The following is a 23795-nucleotide window of genomic DNA, read 5'->3' as shown; positions in this document are numbered from 1 at the left end:
GGATAAAAAATAATAAATGTAAAATTCAGGGGCTCACACCTGTATTGTAATGAAAAAGTACCCAGAAAATAGTTTTAAAAATCAAATAAAGTTTGGGCACCAGTGGCTCATGCCTGTAATCCTAGTTACACAGAGGCTAAGATCTGAGGATTGTGGTTTGAAACCAACACTTGCAGGAAAGTCAGTGAGATTCTGGAAGTGGAGCAGTGGTTCAAGTGGTAGAGCTCTAGCCTTGGGCATAAAATCTTAGATCGAGCACCCAGATTCAGAGTTTAAGCCCAGGGATCAGCACCAAACAAACAAACAACAACAACAACAACACAACAGAAGAGGCATAACATGCTTAAAAATAAATTCAGCAAAACAAACTAAAAACCCATACAGTGAAAACTATGGAGTACTGATGAATGCAAGTAAATATCACCTAACTAGATAAAGGAATTTCATATCTATGGGTTGGAAGGTATACTATTGCTAACATCACATGTGTCTCAAATATATCTATTGATTCTACAGAATTACAAGCTAAATCTTAGTTGTTGTTTTGGTTTTGTTGGTTTTTTTTTGCTAGTACTGAGTTTGAGCTCAGGGCCTGAGAACTGTCCTTGGACTTTCTCAAGGCTAGAGCTCTACCACTTGAGCCTCAGCACCAATTCCAGCTTTTTTCTATGTATGTGGTACCAAGGAATCAAACCTAGGTCTTCGTGCATGCTAGGCAAGCACTCTACCACTAGGCTAAACTCCCGGCCACCAATTTTTGTTTTTGTTTTTGCTTTTTCCAGTTTTGGGGTTGACCTCAGGGCCTGAGCACTGTCCTTGGGTTTTCCTCAAGGCGAGAGCTCTGCCACTTGAGCCACAGCACCACATCCTGCTTTTTCTACATATGTGGTACTGAGGAATTGAACCCGGGTCTTCCTGCATGCCAGACAAGCACGCTACCACTAAGCCAAACTCCCGGCCCTCCCAGTTGGTTTTTGACAGAGACTGCAGAATTCATATGAAAATGTGAGGTGCCCAGAATAGCCAAAACATCCTGGGGAAAAAACAAACAAACAAACAAATGAAAAACAGATTTGGAGGACTGACACTCCTCATACACAAGCCTTAACAAAAGCAACTAGCATGCATCAAGCTCCAGGTTCAATTCCTCTGTACCATATATACAGAAAAAAGCCAGAAGTAGTACTCAAGTGGTAGAGCACTAGATTTGAGAAAGCCCAAGGTCAGTGCTCAGGCCCTGAGTTCAAGCCCCAGGACTGGCAAAAAGGAAAACAAAGCACTCTAGTGTACTGACCTAAAGGTAGTCCTATACATCAATAGAATAGAATTGGAAAGCTACAAATAAGCCCACACATGTATGGTCTACTGAATTTTGACAATGATGTCAAGACAATTCAATGGATGGGGGAAGAATATCCATTTTAAGAGATAGTGCTACATGCAAAAAAAATGAACTTGGGCTATATATCACCCCACCTTCCACTATCAACTCAGAAGGAACCAAACAATTAAAGAATAGAGGCCCATAAAAGTATTGGAAGAAACTCGTAAGTGTAAACATTTGTTACCATATTTCTTAGCTATGACACCTAAAGTATAAGCAAATAAAAATGGATATGAACTCAATTTCTTCAAATTAACCATGTTATGCCCCAAAGAATACTATTAAGAGAGTAAAAAGATAAGCAATGGAAGGGGGAGAAAATATATGTAAATTCTAAGTCTGATAATGATCTAGTCATTAGCATATGTATGTAGCTACATATATCACTAATATATGTATGCAGTGAAATATATCACTAATAGGTCAATGAAAAGGAATATTTGGATAAATATTTGTGCAAACAATAAGTGATCAACAATCACAGGAAAAGTTGCTCAGTATCTTTAGGGAAATGCACATTCGAATCATAGGGAGATACCAAATTCCATCTAAGTAGGATGGCTAGCATAAAATAGACCATGATAACTATTGGTGAGGGTGTGCTTTACTGGTGAAGAGGTGAAAGAAGTAGCTACATTGGAAAATACTTTGGTAGCTCCTGAAAATAGTAAACAGTTGCCTGAGACTGAAGAAAATTAAAAACAGAAGTCCAACACAAGATGGTGTATGAAAGCTCACAGAATTTATTCATCATTCCATAAACATTCTAAAGTACAAAGTTGAAATGTCCACCAACTAGTGAATGGGAAAAAATGTACCTTCATACAAAGGAATACTGTTCAGCTATAAAAGGAAGTACTGATATATGATCAACTTGGATGGACTTTGAAAATACGTTAAATGAAAGAAGCCAGACACAGAAGGCCATATATTGTATGGTTCGACTTATGTGAAAATACACAGGAAAAGTAAAAAGAGACTCCAATTATACTAGTAGTATATTAGTAGACATATGGGATCATTAAAATATTTTGTAATTAAGATTCTGATATTATTTTACAGTTCTATGAATATACTGAAAGCCACTAAAGAATATATTTTAAAATTGAATTTTATGTGATGGAAGTCATATTGTCATAAGGTGAGAAAATAGAGAAGCTACATTTTGAGAGGACTTTTTTTTAAAAGGCTAGCAACTGAATGGTGGACTCCTGTCTCAAAGGCCAGCAGCCAGAACACACACTTAATACTGCCAAAAATAAAACTGAGTCTTTGGGCCGAGAGTGTAGACTAGTGGTAGCATGCTTGCCTAGCATGCATGAAGCCCCGAGTTTGATTTCTATGTATTACATACACAGAAAAAGCTGGAAGTGGTGCTGTGGTTCAAGTGGTAGAATGCTGGCCTTGAGCAAAAGAAGCTCAAGGGCAATACCCAAAGCCCTGAGTTCAAGCTCCAGGACTGGCAAAATAAAATGAAACAAAACAACCCCCCCATAGAAAAACAAAACCAAAACCAAACACAAAAACAAAAAACAAAAATACTGAAAGCCAGAGAGGAAGAAAAAATTTTCAAAACAATACCAACAAACCAATTCAGCTCAAATGGAGAGCTCACTTGGGATGCCATAGTGACTGGAGAAGAGCCAGGAGTCAAGAGCCAGGCATATGAATACAGAACCATGTGGCATGTGGCATGTGGTGTGGCATCCTGGAGATCTGAGCTAGTCCTGGAGATCTGAGCTAGTCCAGACCTACATAGTATCAGGTCAGGGGGCAGGGTCACAGGAAACTACCAGTCCCGGGCACTGGTATGAGAGGTTTAGTAACCTATCAGCCCAATGCTTCCAGGGATTCAAATACACCCATCAGCTGGGAGGGGAGGGCTTCACCTTCTGCCACCATGAAGACAAGATGCCAGACTATCATCCACCATGTAGCCATGGTGACTCTAGCCAGACCCAATTGACTTATTGCAATATTTTAAAATGGCCTAAAATATATAATATTAAAATCTATCATATTTTGTGATAATCTAATTGGCTCAGATTTTATTGAAGAGTATTTTTTAAGTCATCAGAGTAGTTTTACAAACAGGTTTTAATTCAACATGCCAAGTTATAAGCACATAAGAATATATCTTGGCCAATGCCATTCCTTCCATCATTCTCTCTTCCATCTGTTCCAAGGTTTTGATTAATAAACTCAATATTGATTTTAGTATCTTTTGAATATTATTCTTCATATACCTGTAATTGGAAAATTCAAAATAAAATGAAAGTGACACCTTAAGTGAAATACTTTTCTTTTTTTGCCGATAATTTATTGCCATTGCCCTCTACAATCCTTTCACCAGACTCAATGAGTCATCAGTACTAAGATGAGTTGAGATCTAGAAAGTTGTGCGTTAAAAGGTAACAGTCTGGGGCTGGGAGCCTGGCCTAGCGGTAGCGTGCTTGCCTAGCATGCACAAAGCATATGTTCCATTCCCCAGAACCACATACACAGAAAAAGCCAGAAGTGGCATTGTGGCTCAAGTAGCAGAGTGCTAACCTTGAGCAAAAACTGTCCAAGGACAGTCTGCAGGCCCTGAGTTCAAGCCCCAGGACTGGCAAAAAAAAAAGTAAGAGTCTTACCACTACAAGTAATTTATTGAAAAATACTTAGCCTTACATGTTTAAATTCAGGCCAAACTGCTTAAAGTTTGAGTAGTCCTAGTACCATAAAACATTTCCTTCCCCAGCTTCAAGAATTCAACAAGGTCATCACTTATAGGAAACTCAAGGCTTTCTTTTCTTTTTCCACAAGGCTTTCATATTTGCCCTGTTTCTGTATGTCATTTGGAAATATTCAGGAAGGAATGTGATCCTTATTCTTCATGTAATGTGGCAACATGAGATTGTTAATGAGCCTCATCAAACAGATGTACTTGCAGTTAGTTGTTCAAGGCCTGCATTTTCCCATTTTTTTCTCCAGCTATTAGCAAGTTAAGCTTCTCTGCCAGCAAGGTCACAGTTTGACCTCCCCAACTCACTCTTCATTCCTTCTTTCTGAAGCAGAACAGGAAGCAGATGGGTAGCGGATTAAGGATATGGCCATAAAGATAGTGAGTCACAAATAACTATCTACATTCCTTTCTCTAACTGCAATAATTAGTTCAAAGAAATTAGTACCACCTGGAACTTGGTGTTACTCTCTCTTTTTTATTAAAGAATGTATTAACATTGCTTTTTACATCATATTTCAAATGACATGTTTAACAAACAAATGTTCAAGAAGGGAATCTATATACAATCACAGGCACTTAGTTTTTAGAATATAACCAAAATTAGGCTAAGGGTTTGTATATCATAGATAAATATTAATTTATGAAATAAAACATTATGTCTATAGAGTCATAGGTTTTTATGTATATGTAGTTGTGTTTATATTTCCAATACCATGTCCATAGCATTGGGCATGCAAATATTGAGTCCTCGCTCTTGTATTGTTTGGATCTAATAGCCACATATTAAGGATACCATGTGCCTTCTGTTCCTTTGATCTTGACTTGTCTTATTCAACATGATTCACTCTAGATTCATCCACTTCCCTGCGAATGCCATTATTTTATCTTGTCTGTTGGCTATGTAGAATTCCATTGTGTATATATACCACATTTTCTATATCCATTCATCTGTAGTAGGGCATCTGGATTGTTTCCATCGATTGGCTATTGTGAACAATGCAGAGTTAAGCATAGCTGAGCAGGTGTCCTTATCATATCTTGGGTTATGATGTTCAAGGTTGATGCCCAGGAGTGGTATGGCGGGATCGTATGGAAGGTCAATTTCACCCTCTCTTTTTTGTGATATAATTTATAAATGCTTTACCATGTCTCCCTGACTCCTAACAACTTACCACTTAACCCACCAAATTATGCATTTTAGAAATTTATAAACTGAATCTTGTTTTCTCCTACTGCAACATACTTCATTTGAAAGCATCTCAAACCAAGTTAATTCTTTTTTTTTTTTTTGCCAGTCCTGGGCTTGAGCTCCGGGCCTGAGCAATATCCTTGGACTTTCTCAAGGCTAGAGCTCTAACACTTGAGCCTCAGCACCACTTCCGGCTTTTTTCTATGTATGTGGTACCAAGGAATCGAACCCGGGTCTTCATGCATGCTAGGCAAGCACTTTAACCACTAGGCCAAACTCCCGGCCCTAGGCCAAACTCCTGGCCCTAATTCTTTTACATAAATAGTATCTGAAGTCCAACTTGTCATTTGGTGACCTTTCAATATGATTATGTTTGAACAGATCCAAGTCCATGCAAATTGACCATACACAGTAAGTAAAGGCTATTTGAAGTTCTAATTAGGTGGGAACTACCCTTTGTTTATTTGTTTATTGTTAACTTCCCTGGAAGCACCCTGAAAGCAAAGGCTTTGTTTCTCTTATTGAACTACAACATTAGTACATGGTGGGATTTCAGCTAAATATTTTGCAAACTAAATTGCTAAACATAGCTAAGTGTGGGACACACCTGATATCTGAGCATTCAGGAGGTTGTGTCACTAAGAGTGAAAGCTTGAGGCCAAACAGAGATACGTGTTAAAATAACTTAATGAGCTTGTCAGTGTGTTGTTAACATTCCCTTTCCAAAACCAGGATATCTAAGAATATTTCCTGAAAGCAAATCTCCTTTTGCCATCCTCACTGATTCCACCATTACCAGCAGTAATTTCAGTCCATTTCACTTGAAAATATGCATCCTCGAAGTTCTTTCTGGGTTTTATGCTAGAGGGGAAAATGAAAGGAATTCCATTACAAAGTCATACCAAGTTAATGAGATACTGTAATATACTACACATTGGTTTCATAGTTTCATTTTTTAATTAAATAAAAAGATTAGAACTTGAAAACCACACTTCAGGAAGCCTAAAGATGTAATACACAGGGGGTGGGGGAAATGTGGTAAAACAAAGTCTCAGGATGCTACTTTGATTAAGGTCTTGCCAAATTAGAGAAATTCTTCAAAATAAGAGTTTTTACACACACACACACACACACACACACACACACACACACACAATTTCATCTTCCAAGCCTTGCCATTTATTATTAGCAAAAGCATGAACTCCTTGTAATTTTATATGGAAGCCCCAAACAACTATGGTATAGGAATGATAAACTTACACACAGTGTTCTTGACAAAAGACAGTGGTCTGTGGAGAAAATTAATATAGGTGGAAAATAATTTGGGATAGCTGTAAATACATTGCATGCAAATAAGTTGTCTGAATTTACATCCCAGTGCTTTAAAAATGACTTCCTGCGGTGCTAAAAGATTAGTGGTTCCTTCAAGACATAAGTTATATAAATACCATATTACAGTTATGGACATAGCTTCGTGTTGGAGAGCATTTTCTTACCATGTGGAAGGCCTGGGGCTCAATCTCTAGCATTGAAAAAGAAAAAGAAAGGGAAGGCAAGGAAAAAGGAGGGCAAGGGAAATTGAATGATGTGTATATGATCCATTTAATTCTGCAGATATGTTCAATACAATTGAAAGTATTGGCTCAAATGGATATTTGTATAGCAATACTATTAACAATAGACAAAAATATGAGAATATCTCTAATGTTGATTAATAAATAAACGAAATGTGGTATACATCTTAGCCTTAAAGAGAAAAGAATTCTGACACATAGGATAGAGTGCATGCATATTCAAGGCATTATGTAAGGAACATAAGCAAATCACAAACTGCTATTTTATGTTTCTACTTATAGTAAATAATTGGAGCATTCAGAGTGTAGAGGTTTTCAGGGGCTAAGAGGGAGAATATCATTGTTTAATGGGAATGAAGTTTCTGTTTGTGATGATGAAAAATTTTAGAGATAATAATGGTTATACAATATTGTTAATATATGTAACAACACTGGATTGCCTAGTTAATATGATTAAAATAGGAGATTGTAAGCCAGGGATATTTTGACTACAATTAAAAATTCTTATTTTCTATATCAACAGCTCAAAAAGTTGAATCACTCTAAAACTAATCTCCAAAGAAACAACCATCCCATTAAAGGATGGGCCAAAGACTTCGAGTCTTCTCTGAAGAAGAATTAAGAATGGCCTATAGACACATGAAGAAACGTTTGACATCTCTGGTCATAAAATGAATGTAAATCAAAACAATTCTAAGATTCCACCTCACTCCAGGTAGAATGGCCAGGATCAAGAAATCCAATAACAACAGATGCTGTAGGGGATATGGTCAGGAGGGATCACTACTACACTGTTGGTGGGAGTGTAAACCCGATCAACCACTATGGGAAGCAGTATGGAGGTTCCTCAAAAGACTAAATATAGAACTCCCCTATGACCCAGCAATTCCACTACTTGGCATTTACCCAATCGTCCAAAAACAAAGACATACTAAAGCCACTAGCACAACGATGTTCATTGCAGAGATATGGAGCCAACCCAGATGCCCCTCAGTTGATGAGTGGCTCAACAAGATGTGGTATTTATACACAATGGAATTCTATGCTGCTGTCAGAAAGAATGACATCGCCCTATTTGTAAGGAAATGGAAAGATTTAGAAAAAAATCATATTAAGTGAAGTAAGCCAGACTCAAAGAAACATAGGCTCAATGGTTTCCCTCATTTGTCATAATTAGTAGAAACCTTGGGCTCTCCTAGCAGTGACTTACAATAGAACAAAAACCTTGATAAATAAGGCCATATGGGATGAGAAAACCTAGATAAATAAGGCCATATAGGATGATGCTAAATGAAAGGTCCTCCAGGATATAGAAACAAAAGCCATGTAATGAGTGATTGTTGTACTTAATGTACTATGTTATCTCTCATCTCTTTTGCTGTCCCTTGGTTATCTCATATTGTTACAGTATTTCACCTTGTTATCTGATATATTGTATATATGTGTATTTGGTTATTTGAAATAAGATAGAGAAGGGGAAAAAACAAGATGAGGGGTGGAGGTGGGGGGAGGGAAATGGAGACCAAGACATGAGAAAGAGTATCAATGTTTGTGAAGTAATGCACCTTCTATCTGGTGAATATAATTTAACCCTTCTATTAATTACAATAAAAATATATGGATAATAAAATAAAACAAAAGAGAAAAACAGGCAACAACTAAAAATGATTATTTTCTTTAGTTCTACATTTGTTTATAATGGTCTGGATTTAACTGATTTCATTTTAAGCAACTTCTTGGTTTGAGAAACCACCTTGAGTATTGGAGTACAGCAGATTTGAATTCTGTGTGACATTTGACTCCTCACTGCATCTGAGCTTTATTTTTTTCTCATTTGTAAAATGGACTTTCAACTCTTCCTTGTAAATATAATCCCTACTCTGGATAAATGTTATACTGGAGCTGGATGTGGTGGCTCATGCCTGTAATCCTAGCTACTTAGAAGGCTGAGATCTGGGGATTGAGGTTCAAAGCCAGCCTAGGCACAAAAGGACTTGAGACTCTTATCTCCAATTAAACTCTAGAAAACGGGAAGTGGGGCTTGACTCAAGGTAGGGTGGTAGCCTAGAGCTGAAGAGCTCAGGAACAGCGCCCAGGCCAAGTTCAAGCCCCAAGACCCCCAAAATGTTATAAAGAAAACTATATTAATAGATAGGATATATATATATATGTAACCTAGTACTGAAGATAAAGAAAATGTGTATTGTGTATATGATATGATGAGGAAGAAACAGCCCAAGGAATTGGTGGTGAGGAAATTCTATTACCCTGTTTTTACCGTCAAGTCACTTCCCTGGAGCTCACCAAGAGAGAACACTACATGATTTAAAGATTTCTGATTTAGTAAACCTTTTCTATCTTTGTCATTTTCATGATTATTTGGCTTAGAGACTGTATGATCACTGGATTGCTGATATGTTCTAAGAACAATCTTCTGGGGTGACAACTGTGTGAGAGTATATAGTAAATTTGAAGATGGGAACTGCATTGGTATTATTATGTTTTATTTGATCCTAGGTATGGGGAAGTAGAAAGAACCTTGGACAAGAAAATGAGAATAAAAAAAAGTACAAACAGAACACTAGATGGCAGCAACAGAAATTGTTTGAAAAGCAGAACCAACTGGGCTAAATGCCCTTTCCCACCTCTATCTCCCCCCTCCCATTTTGTGTTACTGTACTGGGGACTTGAACTCAAGGTTGAGTGCTAGGATTACAGATGTGAGATGCCAGTGCCCAGAAAACTGGCCACCTAATATGTGTTTGATATGCCTTCTTATTACATTCTTTGGAATAACTTACAGCAACATGTAGTTATTCTATATGTATTTTGGAGACCTTCATAATGAATGAAACTGTTCCTGGACATTTACTTGATGGATGTATTTTTATTGTGGAACAAATCTCATTTCTTTTTCTTTCCTTTTTGTTTTCTGTTTCAGGGTTTGAACTTCTACTGGTTTGGGCTTTGTCCTTGAGCTATTTTTGCTCAAGGCTAGTGTTCTACCCTTTAAGCCACAGATGCACTTCTGGTTTTCAGATGGTTAATTGGAAATAAGAGGCTCTCATAGAGTTTCCTTCCTGGGCTGGCATTTAACTGCAATTTTCAAATCTTGCTTTCCTTAGTAGCAACTATTGCAGGCTAAACTACCAGCTTTGGCTCAATCTCATTTCTTATTTTTGCTTTATTCAGGTTTTATTTTCTTCACCAGTCAATATGTGCACGAGTTCATCTTCCTATTCTAGTCCATGAAATTACTTGGCATGTAGTTCTTCATATAGTGTCTAATAAATCGTTTGCATTTTTGTGGCATCAGTTGTAATCTTTCAATTATATAAATGTATTGTAATGTCACAAATTAGCAAATGATATTTAAAGGTAGACAATTCATGGTTATTTGAAACTGGATAGGGAAGGGGGTAAATCAAGATGAGCGGGGGGAGGGAGGAGAGAAATGGGGACCATGACATAAGAAAGGGTATCAATGCTTCTGAAGAAATGCACTTTCTATCTGGTGAATATAATGTAACCCTTCTATTAATTACAACAAAAATATATGGAAAAAAGTAGACACTTCAGAAAAAAGTTATGAATACTATAGGAAAATATTAGAAAGACTAATAGTTTCAAGTAAAGAGGAGAAATTTAAAAGGAATGAGAAAGTAAACAAGAAATTGTTAATTGTAATGCAATATAAATATGAAGTGAACTATGAATTCACAGATTTAACAGGCTAAACAACTCACAGACGGAAGAATCATTAAGAAAAGCACAAAACACACAATCCATAGAAAACAAAAGCACTAAAACTAAGAATATTAATAGCAGCCAGAATAAAAGGCATACAATGGGAGAAAATTAGAAATAAAATCAATCTTAGAGATTTTGCAAGTCAGAAGGTAATGCAGTAACATCATTAATGAAAAGCAACTGGACCATTATATATAGTAAAATATCTTTCAAAAATGAAAATGAAGCTGGGTGCAGTGGCTCATGCCTGTAAACCTAGCAACTCAGGAGTCTGAGATCTGAGGATCAAGGTTCAAAGCCAGCCCGGGAACAAATGGACCTGAGACTCTTATCTCCAGTTAACCTCTAGAAAATGGGAAGTGGGGCTTGGCTCAAGGGTGGAGTCGTAGCCTAGAGCTGAAGAGCTCAGGGACAGCGCCCAGGGAGAGTTCAAGCCCCATGACCCACCAAAAAAAAAAAAAGAGAGAGAGAGAGAAAGTCTAGCCAGAGCATAAGAACCTGAGTTCAAGTCCTAGTACTAGCACATAAAAAGAAATATCCTACTTAAAAATGTAAGTCAGGGCCCAGCACTGGTGGCTCACACCTAAAATTCTATCTACTCAGGAGGCTGAGATCTGAGGATTGCAGTTCAAAGCCAGCACAAGTTCAAAAGGCTGTGAGATACTTATCTCCAATTAACCCCCAGAAAACTAAAAGTGTTGCTGTTGGTCAACATGGTAAAGTGATACCCTTGAGCTGAAGAGCTCAGGGACAGTGCCCAGTCCGAGTTCAAGCCCCACAAACCACACACACACACACACACACATGTATATATGTATATATGGCACTGGTGGCTCACACATCTGTAATCCTAGTTACTCAGGGGCTGAGATCTGAGATCTAGGGAGTATGGTAAAGCCAGTCCAGGCAGGAAAGTCAATGAGATATTTATCTCCAATAAACTACTCAGAACAAGATGCAAGTGGCACTGGGGCTCAAGTAGTAGAATGCTAACCTTGAACACAAAGAGGCTCAGAAACAGTGCCCACACTTTTGAGTTCATGCCCCAGGAATAACACACACACACACACACACACACACACACACACACACACACACACACACACACGAAAAAGATTTCTTTCTCTCATACTTTCTTGATATTACTTCTTAGCCAAACTCATCTTTTCCTGCCTGATGTGAACTCTTATTGCACAAAAAATCCAAAGACTATAATTAGTATATGTACTTATGTGCCTAATTATATGCAGGTTCATCCTGTGTGTTATTTGATCCATGTGTATTCCCTCAATTGCTGAAGCCAATATTTAATCTTGTACAATTGAAAGAGAAATGCTAAACATTACATTTGTGACATAAACTCTTTGGCACATTTAAAATACATTAGGGAGCACTGATGAGAGATTTGAGAAAAATTTAAGAATTGGCAGTATTGGGGGAGGTATTAAGGCTCTGGAATGGGAATTTCTCAAGGCTAGAAAATGTTCATAAAGACTTGATTCCAGTAGATATGACAAGGACAAGCAATAGTTCCTTGTGGCTGCTTTAATTTTGTTTCCAAATCTTTGTCCTAGGACTTTTAAGTCAGTATGCAACCCATTGACCTCAGATAACTTTGTTTAGAATAGAAGTTATCTTGCTGGATTTTATCACTATCTCAAGTTTGATTATTGTAAATAACAGTTATAAAACTGAATTAAATTTGGCCTTCAATAATTTAGAATATAATGGAAAAGTTGTTGGTATTTTCTTGCTGGGAAAAATCTATTTGTTATCCTTACAAATTGAAGGAAGGTTTCTTTGGGACCTACAAAGGAGACGATATCTGAAAGAAGAGGGTTGTTCTAGACCCAAACTGTGAAAAATAGTCTGTAAAGAATAAACCAGGCCAGGAATGTGGCCTACTGGTAGAGTGCTCGCCTAGCATGCACAAAGACCTGGGTTCAATTTCTCAGCACCAAATACATAGACAAAGATGGACGTGGTGCTGTGGCTCTCGTGGTAGAGCGGTTGCCTTGAGAAAAATCAAAGGACAGTGCTCAGGCCCCGAGTTCAAGACCCAGGACTGGTAAAAAGAAAAGAATAAACTCGTAACCTCACAAAATAAGGTATACTAACTAATTATAATGAAGAAAAATCCTAAGAAGAACTACTAGAGGATTTGAGGGATGATTAGAATTCAGGTGAATTTCAATGAAGTAGTGCTTTCAAAGATAAAACGGAGTTATTTATAAAGAAGTGGACTGTAGAGTGGACTAGAGATCCTTTTGCCTTGGAAAAATTAAAGGTATTGGAGAGGTGTCATGTTATATCTAAAAACCCCTTACTGTTCCTTGGTAGAAATCAGGGTTATTATAATCAGTAGAAACCTTGGGCTCTCCTAGCAGAGGTTCACAATAGAACAAAATCTAGATACATAAGGCCATATAGTATGACGCTAAACGAAAAAAGGACCTCCAGGATAAAGAAACAAAAGCCATATAATGAGTGATTGTTGTCCCTAATGTACTATGTTATCTCTCATCTCTTTTTCTGTCCCTCGGTTATTTCATATTATTACAATATTTCACCTTGCTATCTGATATATTTTATATATGCTTAATTGGTTATTTGAAATAGGAGAGGGTAGGGAGGAAATCAAGTTGTGTGGGGGGAGTGAGGGAGGGAAATGGGAATCATGACATGAGAAAGGGTATCAATGTTTGTGAAGTAATGCACCTTCTATCTGATGAATATAATGTAACCCTTCTATTAATTACAATAAAAATATCTGAAAAAATTGACCTAAAAAAAAACAAAACAAAAACAAAAACAAAAATCAGGGTTATTCCTCTGGGCCCAAATCATTGAGATCCTTCTTGCGTATTTCTATACATCATTCTACCTGATAGTTTCAAACACTAGTGTTTCCTATAGTCTACGATCCTTAGAGGAAGCAATAGTAACTCACAGAGAGTGATATTGTGACTGGAAAGATAGATATGTAGCTAAATATCATATTTTTGAAAATATATGCCATTTACTCAATTCTTTTTGCCTTGTGAGAGAACTCAAGCAAAATTCAAAGCATAAATAAAATAAGTATTAAAAAAGAAAATGAGATGTGCTACAAGTGATCAGGTTTATAAATAACCCATGATTGTAAAGGAAAGATATTTCTCAAGCTAGTAATGAAGCAAGATTTGAAGATAATTTCAAAAGCCCTTCTTGATTTGTTTGACGTTCTACTATATATAATATCTAATTATCATGTATGACCTAACATGTTCTCTTTTTAGTCCTTATTTTATTGTTTTCCTTTCAGTACTATGTGGGAGATTGGAGTAATTTCATTTTGTGTGGTTACAAAGGATAGTTGTGTCTCAGATGTATTTATAGCAGAGAGGAATCCAACTTAGGAGAGAACACAGAGGGACAGCCAGGTGTCTCCACCTGGCGAAATGAAGGCGTGCATGAGCACGCTCATGTACATACAGAAATCTGGGGTTTCAATTCAATTCAGGATCAGAACAGAGTTGCTGAGCTTTTCGTTTTTTTCTTTTTTCTTCTGCCGGTCCATGGACTTGAACTTGCTTGGGCACTGTCCTTGAGCTGTATCAAGTCTAGTCCTCTACCCATGAAGTACAGCACTACTTCTGGATTTTTCTGTATATGTGGTTCTAAAGACTCAAATCCAGGGCTTCATGCATGTTAGGCAAACACCCTACCATTAGGCTACACTCCCGGCTCTCCTTAGCTTTTCCTGTTCAAGACTAGTACTCTACCATTTGAGCCATAGCTCCACAGTTTTCTGGTGGTCAACTGGAGATGAATGTCTCACAGACTTTCTTGCTGTGACTGGCTTTGAACCACAATCCTCAGCTACTCAGTCTCCTGAGTAGCTAGGATTAAATGTGTGAGATATTATTGCCCAGCAAAGAAGCGGGTTTAATTTCTTTAATTCTTTGCCGGTCCTTGGACATGAACTCAGAGCCTGGGCTCTGTCCCTGAGCCTCACTGTGCTCAAGAGGCTAACGCTCTACCACTTGAGCCACAGCACTATTTCTGGCTAAAAAGCTTTTTTGAGCACTAAGCTAGATATATTAAAGAGATTCATGCGGATATAGAGGCAAAGGCTTGCCTGAGATGGACTTCACTGACCAGTGCAATAAAAGATGGAGGGGAAAATGACATGTGCATAATAATGCATGCTATTGTGAGGAGGGTAAGACTGTGAAAGTGGCTTTACTTGTTCTAAGGGTACTACATTATCAGAGTATGGAAGAGAAAATAACTTCATACAAAGGAAATTTATGAGCAAGATATTCACAATACAAGGAGTCTGAGTAATTTATAGTACATCTGGCAAGAAACTACCATCTTTAAGAAAATGTACTGCAAATGATGCTGGCGGTGGGATTAAGCCAAAAAGACTGTATTCTTTCTTCTGTTCTGTCTATTAACATTTCACCATAATTTAATCAAACAAGAACGATTTGTCCCAGGTACCTCTATGTAATAATTTCTGAAGGAGTTCTTTACATGGGACTTTACACAAGCACTAAGAAAATTCAGATAGGCTCTTAAATTCTCTTCTAAAAGCTAAACTGATATAATTATTCAACTATAAAGATATCCAGAGGAGCTTTGAAACAGGCTTCTAGCTCTTCCTTGCCAAGGACATGTGATAAACTAAGCATGTATAATTAGGAGAATAAACTTGTGCGGTCCAACCTAGAATTTTCACCCTGATCCTTCCAAAACTGTTTTATGTGTCCGTGGATTTCATGTTGCTCAATGATTTGTGCTTGAGTTCCTCGGATAATTTGCAGAACATTCCGGTCAAATTTTTCTTACAGTTCTCAGAGTTCCCTGTATACCTGTGTGTATGAGCATGCATGCACATATGTATAGGTGCATGCTGGGGCTTGAACTCAGGGCATCACATTATTGCTCAGTTTTCATGCACATGGCTGGTGCTCTACAAGCTTTCCATTTTTATGCTTAGAGTTGATGGAGTATGGACAACCCGGTAGAAACATGGTTGGATAAAAGTAAGCTTACAGTAAATGACTGGATAAAACTAAAAGTTTATAGTTAAGAAAGTGAGGGAGAAGGGGCTGGGAGTTTAGCCTACTGAAAGAGTGCTTGCCTAGCATACATGAAGACCCAGGTTTCATTCCTCAGTACCACATACATAGAAAAAAGCAGGAAGTGGTGCTGAGGCTCAAGCGGTAGAGCGCTAGCCTTGAGAAAGTCCAAGAACAGTGCTCAGACCCTGAGTTCAATCCCAGGACTGGCAAAAAAAGAAAGTGAGGGAGAAAATTTAAGTAGGTCTGTTTAGTTTCTTTATAACCTCTGTAAACAGCATTTTAAGAGGTCCTATAGGTGAGGATCTCTTATAAAATGGAGGTATTAGGATCTATTCCCAGACAAAGTAGGTCAGAATCGATTTATGGACAGCTCTAAGACAGAAAGGAAGGTAGCAAATGATTGTAGTAATAGTTCATGCTTTATAGTGTGATTGGAGAAAGGATGTTCTAGTTTCTATAATATCCTGTGGGAGAACCAGGTTAAATAGCATATGGGAAGAAAAGAAAACAGAGGGGAAATTTTCTTCTGAGTTACTCATTTTGGGCATCCTTTTTTTTGAACCCTAACAGGAACCACAGTGGATATGGATTTATTTTCTTTCTTTTTCTTTACCTTTTTATTCTATTTTATTATCAGGGTGATATATAGAGGGATTACAGTTACATTCATTAAGTGGGGGTATATTACTTCTTGCACATTGATACCCCTTTCCATGTTTTTCTCCCACTTTCCCTCCCATCACCCCTTCCCAATAATTTTGCTTTTCCTCTTCCCATTTCAAATAAACAAATAAACATATATAAACTATGCCAAGTACCAAAGTCACATGTAATAACTACACAAGATAAACCATAGAGGAAAAAAGAGAAAAGAAATAACTTCACATAGTACATTAAGAACAGCAATCACACATTATATGGCTGTTGCTTCCATATCCTAGAGACCTTTCATTTAGACTCATCCTATATGACCTTATATATCTAGGTTTTGCGCTATTGTAATCCTTTGCTAGGAGAGTCCTAGATGTGTACTGATTATTACAAATGAGGGAAACTATGGAGACTTATTTATCAAAGTTTTTGTTCTATTGTAAGTCACAGCTAGGAGAGCCCAAGGTTTCTACTAATTATGACAAATGAGGGAAACCATTGAGCCTATGTTTCTTTGAGTCTGGCTTACTTCACTTAATATGATTTTTTCCAAGTCTTTCCATTTCCTTACAAATGGAGCAATGTCATTCTTTCTGATGGCAGCATAGAATTTCATTGTGTACAAATACCACATCTTATTGATCCACTCATCTACTAAGGGGTTGGTTCCATATTTTAGCTATGGTAAATAATGCTGCAACAAATATGGTTGTGTTAGTATCTTCTTTATCCTTCACTGACCTTTTCTGCAAAGTATCACTAAGTATTTTTTCACTGCATTTTTGAATGAAATACTGAGTTACTTATCTTGGTATTTATACTGATTTATAATTTATGGTGTATAAAAGTCATTCTTCAGAGTATAGTAGTGTTGGGGTTTTGTAGTATATCCTCAACAAAGAGCTGGCAGAGATATGGTGGAGGTCTGGTGGAGATACTTGGTGTTATTTTTTTTTGTCTGTCATGGGACTTGAACTCTGGGCCTGGGAGTTGTCACTGAGCTCTTCAGCTCAAGCTACCACCCTAGAGATACTTCTTTTTGAAATGGGGTTTTTCCATGATACCCATGTTAGATTTGAACTCCTGGATTTAAGCCATCAAAACCCTGCCCTTAACTTATTGAGTAGGATCACAGTAACTACTTCCATACCTGGTTTGCAGGAAAGAAAAACTTTAGCCAGATCTGGCTTGAAACTTTTGGACATGCAATCCTAGTTTTGATTTTCTTCTGAAGACTTGGAAAGGTCTTTTATTTAGGAAGGCTCACCCTGGTAGAAGATAATGTTTTTTCTAAGAATTACAAGTGATAAGCAATATATACTATATATATATGTATCTATGTATATTAACTATACAAGGTAGAAATTTAATAAAGTTAGAGTTTAATATGCCTTGAAGACTACATATGACTTTTGTTTATAGAATGGAATTTTTTATTGCCATACAAAGAGTGATTGTTGTCCTTAATGTACTGTGTTATCTCTCATCTCTTTTGCTGTCCCTTGGTTATCCATATTGTTACAATATTTCACCTTGTTATCTGATACGTTTTTTCTGATATGTTTTATATATGCTTAATTGGTTATTTGAAATTGGATCGGGAAGGGGCGAAATCAAGATGAGCGGGGGTAGAGAGGCGTGTGAGAGGGAAATGGGGACCATGACATGAGAAAGGGTATCAATGTTTGTGAAGTAATGCACCTTCTATCTGGTGAATATAATGTAACCCTTCTATTAATTACAATAAAATATATGAAAAAAGAATGGGATTTTTATGAAAACACCCTACTCCTTCCCTTTAACATTTTTGTTCTTACCCAAATCCACAAGATCTTTCTAGACATGCAACCATCCGAACGAATGTTTTCCATTCACTCAGGATCTGTTTTTGTGAAGTTTAAAATCAGAGGTTAAAATAAAAAGTATTCTCTAAATAAAGAATTTAAAGCTAGAGTAATGACTGCATCTGTTTAATTTCTTGTGTATCTACATTCTCCTGTCATATGGGCTGGGAATTCTTCCAGGGAGAGGAAAATGTTTAAGTATTTTATATTCCATTTCAACAAAGTTAATTAGCCTGCCGATATTTGGACAATATAAAGGGATCAAATTAGTATGATATTTGGCAGGAAGACGTGAACATGTGCACAGAGCTGAGAGGTGTGATTGACAACTTACCACCATGTGAAAATGGCTTTACTTTTCTTTGTAACAAACCATACTCATTAAGATTTATAAGATATGCGATATTTAGGGGAGCATAGCAAATAGATTTATTGAGGGAAATAGAATGGAGAGGTTTATGTACTGCTTATTTAAAGGATATTAAGTTACTAGTAGGTTTCCCAGAAAAGGAAGAGACAAAGATAAACAAATAATGTTCCATTTTACTTTGCAATTAAGTTTACATTCGATTCGAATTATCAGGTAATTTTGGAAGTTAATAGAAAAACAAATTAGTTCCTTTTTTTTTCTTTTTGCCAGTCATGGGGCTTGAACTCAGGGCCTGAGCATTGTCCTTGGGCTTTTTCAAGGCTAGAGCTCTACCATTTCAGCCACAGAAGCACCACTTCTGGCTTTTTCTATGTATGTGATACTGAGGAATTGAACCCAGGTTTTCGTGCAAGCTAGGCAAGCCCTCTACCACCAGGTCAAACTCCAGGCCCAGAAATTATTTCTTATTAGCACATATTACTTAAAATAAGGGTTTCCAAGCCAGTTGTTAGTAGCTCACTCCTGTAATCCTAGCTACTTAGGAACCTGAGATCTGAGGATCACAATTCTAGGCCAAACCAGGCAAAACAGTCTGTGAGAGAGAATCTTATCTCCAATTAATCACCAGAAAGCCAGGAGTGGCAATGTGGTTCAAGTGGTAGAGTGCTAGCCTTGAGCTGAATGCTAAGGGACAGCACTTAGGCTTAGAGTTCAAGCCCCATAACCAACAAAAAGAAAAAAAATATGGCTTCCATTATTTATTTTCATGCAGGACTACAATGCAGTTTGATCATATTCTCCCTTCAGTTCCCCATATTGTCTAAAGCTTTTATGGAATATTTTAAAACTCGTTTCCCTGAAAACTTTTATGTATGTATGCAATGTACTTTCACTCTCCTTTCCTCTCTTACCTCCTGGGTACCAATAGCTTTTCTTTTCTTTTCAATCCTTTCTTTTTAGCTCTAGATTCTGCATATGAAAGAAATCATGAAGTATTTTTTTCTTTCAGACAGTGGCTTATTTTTTTAACATGATGATCACAAATTATTTCCATTTTCCTGCTAGGGACCTCATTTCATCATTTTTATGACTAGATATCCCATTGTGTATGTATGCCACATTTTCTTAATCCATTCATAGATTGATAGGCACCTAGGCTGATTTCATATCTTATCCATTATGAAAAGTGCTGCAAAAAAAATACAGATGTCTCTATTATATGCTGACTTACACACTTTTGGAACAAACAAGTAGGGGTATATGCTAGTAAGTGCATAATAAGATTGTATTGTAGTTCTGTTTTCATATTTTTAAATAATCTTCTTTTTGAGTGCCAGACCTAGGGATTAAACTCAGAGCTTGGACGCTGTCCCTAAGTATTTTTGCTCAAAGCTAGTGCTTTTCCAGTTGAGCCACAGCTCCATTTCAGGTTTCTTTTGGTAGTTAATTGGACATAAGAATCTCATGGCCTTTTCTGCTTTGGTTGTATTGCTACAACAGCCCTCAAATCTCAGCCTCCAAGGTACCTAGGACTAAAGTTGTGAGCCACAGGTGCTTGGGAAAGAACCTCAGTATTTATTTTCATAGTGTCTGTACTAAGTTACATTCCCACATCAGTGTAAAACGTTCTTTCCCCTGAACCACATCCTTATTAGCATTTCTTGCTCATTTTCTTCATGACAACCATTTTGACTAGGAGAAGATGGAATCCCAATGTCATTTTGATTTCCATGTTTTTATTAAAGAATTTATTAACATTGATTTTTATATCACATTTTAAATGTCATGTTTAACACACAAGTATTCAAGAAGGGAATCTCTGTATACAATCACTGGCACTTAGGTTTTAGAACATAATTAAAATTAAGCTGAGGGTTTGTATGTCATATATAGATATTAGTCTATATAATAAAACATTATGTCTATAGAGCATATTGCCCATCATAGTGATTTCCATTTGCTTTCTGACACAGGATGTCGAAAACACTTTTTCACATGTCATGTTCCTTTCTAGGACCATAGTTCTTTGGAGAATGCTTTTCAATTCATTTGCCTATTTTTTGACTAGGTTATATGTTCCCTTGTTGCTTAATTTTTGAGATCTGTGTACACTGTGATTATAAATATTTTATCAGATAAATAGTTGCCAAAGATTTTTTTATTTTTTGTTTTATTTTTATTTTTTTTATTGTCCCAGTAATGTATAGAGGGGTTACAGTTACATTCGCCAGATAGTAGGTGTAATACTTCCCACACATTGATACCCCTTCTCATGTTTTTGTCCCCATTTCCATCCCCCCACCCCCTACCAATCATATTGTTTCCCCCCTTCCGTTTCCTATTTCAAATATACAAATAAACATGTATAAAATATACCAGGTAACAAAGTCAAATACAGTAACAATATGAGATTAACCAAAGTGGCCAAGATTTTTCTCCCATTCTGTATTATGCTTACTACAACTGAGCCATACCTCCAGCAGTATATTTCTTTTTTTTTCATTTTTCCAGTTGTGGGGCTTGAACTCTTGGCCTGGGCACTGTGCCTGAGCTCTTCAGCTCAAGGCTTGCATTCTACCACTTGAGCCACAATGCCACTTCTGGTTTTCTGGTGGTTAAATGGAGATAAGAGTCTCACAGACTACTGTGCCCAGGCTGTCTTTGAAACATGGTTCTCAGATCTCAACCTCCTGAGTAGCTAAGATTACAGGTGTGAGCCACTAGCACTCACCTGTACCACACTGTATTTTGCTGGTTAAATTTAGGATAAGTCTTACTTACTATCTAGGCACATTCTGAACTATGGTTCACTTAGATGATTCATTGTTGCTGGGATCACAAGTGCACAGCACCAAGTCCACCTTCCTTTTAAGTGAGTGGAGTCTGGCTATAAGATTTTCATCAATGCAGATTTGCAGTCAGGAACTGTGCCCACAGTGGATGGCTCTTATAAATACCTATTTCAAGCATAGGTAAGACCTGACTTCCAGTTATTTTGATTGATCACTCTGTCGTTTGTCTGACACAGAGTCCCACTTAATCTGTCTGTAACCTCCATCCAGCCTGGGATCAGACCAACTTGGACATCTCATCCTAGGAAAGAACAATGAGGGACCATATAGAGACAGCTGGAAAAACTGCTCACATAAGAGGGGAATGTTCAGAAACACAACAAATTAAAGAAACTTTGGAAAATGGGACTGCATTAAACTGCAGAGCTTCAGTATGGCAAAAGACATAGCCAGCAAGATAAATAGGAAGCCCATAGAGTGGGAGAAGATGTTGCCATACAACACTCCCAAGTGTCTTATATCTAAAATATACCTATAGCTCAAGAAATTAAATCCTTCTGAAATAAGTCCTCAAAGAAGCAACCATCCCATTAAAATGTGGACTAAAGACTTAAAGAGAGACTTCTCTGAAGAGGAAATAAGAATGGTCATAGACACATGAAGAAATGACCGACATCTCTGTATGAATGAAGTCTACTCTCATCAATTATTTGAGATCACAGTAGTCTATACTCCACAAAATTACAGGCAGCATCCTTCTTTGACAGAAGTTGATACTGTGTTAGAAATTCAACTCTATTATATAGGGAATTTTGAAATAAAGATGCTCAGTATGCTAATGATCCATTCACAAATTCTAGTTCCCCTTATGCCCATTTTATTCTTCGTTTCCAGATTGGCACAGAAACCCAGTAATTAAGAGTGGATCTTAAACCTGGTACAGTGGCTCACACCTGTAATCCTAGCTACTCTGGAGGCTGAGATTTGAGGATCAAGTTTCAAACCCAGCTGGGGCACTAAAGTCTGTGAGACTCTTATTTCCAGTTAATCACCTGAAAACCAGAAGTGGCACTGTGTCTCAAAGGGTAGGACAGTTGCCTAGAGATGAAGAGCTCAGGGACAGTGCCCAGGCCCAGAGTTCAAGCCCTACGACTGTTGAGAAAGAGAGGGGAGAGAGGAGAGAGGGAGCAAGCTGGTCATTCTGATACCCAATACTGTGTTAAATCAGACATTTCTATAATAAATTGATCCAGTGGTTCTTAAAATTTTATTATGTCATTGAAGCTTTTGACAGTATGTGTTTGCACATTTTCCTTCATTTTAAACATGCTTGGTTTTTTTAGAGCAATTACAGTTTTAGAGTAAAATGGAGCATATGGAAGTAAAGATGTCAAAATATACTTCCTGCCCCCATGACCTTTCACAGAGTTTATGACTGTTAATATCCCTCATCACAGTCTTACATTTATTAAAGTCAAGGTACCTCTATGGACATATTTTTAACACCCACAATTCATAGTTTATATCAGGGATAATTCTTGATATTGTGTATTTTACGGGTCATGGGAATGTATAATACATATATCCAGTATTATAATATCACACACAATAATTTCATTGCACCCCAAATCTTACGTTTTTTACTGATCAGCCTTCCTGTTCCCAATAAGAAACAACCACTGAATTTTTTCAATGTTTTTTTAAAATTTTTTTATTGTAATTAGTAAAAGGGTTACATGATATTTGCTAGATAGAAGGTGCATTAATTCACATACATTGATACCCTTTCACATGTCTTGGTACCCAATTTTTCAATGTTATCTACAGTTTTAGATTTTCTAGAATGTCATATGTTTAAAATACAGTATTTACATGCTCAGATTGGCCTTTTTAAACTTAGTGGTTTGACTTAGTTTTATTTTCTTCCTTTAATTTCATAGCTTGCCAGGCCATTTACTTTTAGTACTTAATATTCCATTGCCTGAATATATCAAATTTTAATTATTTATCTACTGAAGGACAACATCATGATGCTTTTAAATTTTGGTGAACACAAATTAAGTTGTTAGAAGAAATATCTGTGTACATTCTTTTGCGTGAATATATGTTTTCACTTCTTTTTGGTGAACATCAAGGTATGACTGCTAGATGTATAGAACAGATTTAGCCAGACACTGAGGCTCATCCCAGTAATCCTAGCTAATCAGGAGGCCGAGATCTGAGAATGGTGATTCAAAGCCAGCCTCGGCATTACGAAGCAGTGAGACTCTTCTCTCCATTTAATCTCTAGAAAATGGAAAGTGGCTTTCTTCCATTCTAATTTTTTGGCTCCCTTATCAAAGATTAGGTGGCCATAGGTCTGTGGTTTAATATCTGGGTCCTCAGTTCTATTCCATTGGTCTTCGGGCCTGTTCTTGTGCCAGTACCAAGCTGTTTTGAGAATT

The sequence above is a fragment of the Megascapheus bottae genome, chromosome X (assembly GCF_031878675.1).
Source record: "Megascapheus bottae isolate mThoBot1 chromosome X, mThoBot2.hap1, whole genome shotgun sequence".
Classification (NCBI taxonomy): Eukaryota; Metazoa; Chordata; class Mammalia; order Rodentia; family Geomyidae; genus Megascapheus; species Megascapheus bottae.
Note: the sequence above shows the minus strand (reverse complement) of the source record.